Below are 2,246 nucleotides of genomic sequence, written 5' to 3' on the forward strand. Positions count from 1 at the left end.
TAAGGATACATGCTCCACTATGTTCATAGCAGCCGTATTTATAATAGCCAGAAACTGGAAAGAACCGAGGTATCCCTCAACAGAAGAGTGGATGCAAAAAATGTGGTATATATACACAATGGAGTACTATTCAGCCATTAGAAACAATGAATTCCTGAAATTCTTAGGCAAATGGTTGGAGCTGGAGAACATCATACACTAAGTGAAGTAAGCCAGTCTCAAAATATCAATCATGGTATTCACTCACTAATAAGTGGATATTAACCTAGAAAACTGGAATACCAAAAACATAATCCACACATGAAATGAGGTACAAAAAGAACGGAGGAGTGGCCCCTGGTTCTGGAAAGGCTCAGTGTAGCAGTATAGGGCAAAACCAGAGCAAGGAAGTGGGAAGGGGAGGGTGGGAGAACAGGGGGAGGGAAGGGGGCTTATGGGACTTCTGGGGAGTGGGGGGGCCAGAAAAGGGGAAATCATTTGAAATGTAAATAAAAATATATCGAACAAAAAAGGGAAATAATAAGTTATAGCATAGTTGTGAGTGTACATACATAAATAGAGTTGTAAAATATCTCAAGGTGAAAGCATCTATATGCATACACAACTTAGAGATAGAAATGAGAATCTGCTAAAAGCCTGCTCCAAATTTCTCACTTCCTTCCTCTGAATTTGAAACCTCTCTTGATCTCACCATGTCTTCCTCCATTTTATATATGAACCTCCTCAATTCTAGCAGGACTTCGTGTTCATTGGGCAGAAATGTGATTACTATCTGTAAGTGGGGACTCATGCATGTATTTGTCTGATGGGTAGTTACATCTGGTGACCCAGTGAGAATGGGAGGGAAGTAAAGGAAAGAGTCATAGTATGATCGTGTGAGTAGTACAGTAGTACCACATCAGAAGGACTGTAGTAGCTCCTCTTCACATAGGGAGAAATCCCATGGGTCTCAGAGGAAGGATTCAATGTCAACAGCTGCATTCCCAGAGAGATTGTTGAAGTAGTCATCAGAAAAAATGATGAATTAATCAGTGTGCTGTTGGCAGGAAGGAAGCAGAGATGGGTTAGACGTGAAGGACAAAACTTGAAATAGTTACTGTCTAGACATCAGGCTTTAGTAGGCATGGATGATCAAAAGGAAGTGACACTTTTAGAGGGTATGGCCTTGTTGGAGTAGGAGTCTCATTCTTGGAGGAAGTGTGTCACTTTGGGCATGAACTCTGAAACGCTTCTTCCTTCCTGTGAGATTGTATGTTCCTGTTTGCTTTTCAAAGAAGCTGTAGAACTCTCTGCTCATCTGGAACCATGTTTGCCAGGATGATGCCATGCTATCTGCTATGATGATAATGAACTGAAGTTATGGACCTGTAAGGGAGCCGTGATTAAATAGTGTTCTATATAAGTCTTGCATTGGTCATGGTGCCCATTCACAAAATTGAAAACAAAGAGACAGTAAATGAGAAAAACTTTTTTTAATTTATGATGTTTCATTATGCATGCTAAGCAGGCACTTGGCCATGTCCATAGCACCTTTACTGTATTTTTCATTAGATGTATTACTTATTTACATTTCAAATGATTTTCCCTTTCCTCAGTTTATTTTGAATTTTATGCTTTAGCAGAACAAGGCAGATGGTTCAATTTTCCTTTTCCACATGACAGATGTGGGTCTGCATGGAGAGATTTTGGAAATCACAGGAGAGAACAGATTGTTAATGATCCATGGCCTCCCTTCCTTGCTGGATCAAGCATAGCTGACTGGGCTAACTTACAATTCTTGACTTCTTTTGTCTTCTCAGACCCATCCAACCCAGACAGCCTTTTTGTCAAGTGTAGATCTACACACACATTTTGCATACCAAACGATGCTCCCTGAATCCATAGCTGTGGTGTGTGCTCCCAAGTATAAACAGTAAGTATGTGAGATTCAAGTCCGGAATTTAGAATTACAAAATTGTCAATGGCTCCAAACTATTTAAAAATTGTCTATGCACAGAATGTCTTAACTGATTGCTATGAAAGCCTTCCTTTAAGGTGCATATTCTAATGATCACCAGCCACTCTTAAAAGATAAGATGACACCACTGCTGGTTTTCTTTTTTTTTTTTATTTTCTTTATTCGATATAATTTATTTACATTTCAAATGATTTCCCCTTTTCTAGCCCCCCCACTCCCCAAAAGTCCCATAAGCCCCCTTCTCTTCCCCTGTCCTCCCTCCCACCCCTTCCCACTTCCCCGTTCTGGT

Source organism: Apodemus sylvaticus, chromosome 1 (assembly GCF_947179515.1).
Source record: "Apodemus sylvaticus chromosome 1, mApoSyl1.1, whole genome shotgun sequence".
Taxonomy (NCBI): Eukaryota; Metazoa; Chordata; class Mammalia; order Rodentia; family Muridae; genus Apodemus; species Apodemus sylvaticus.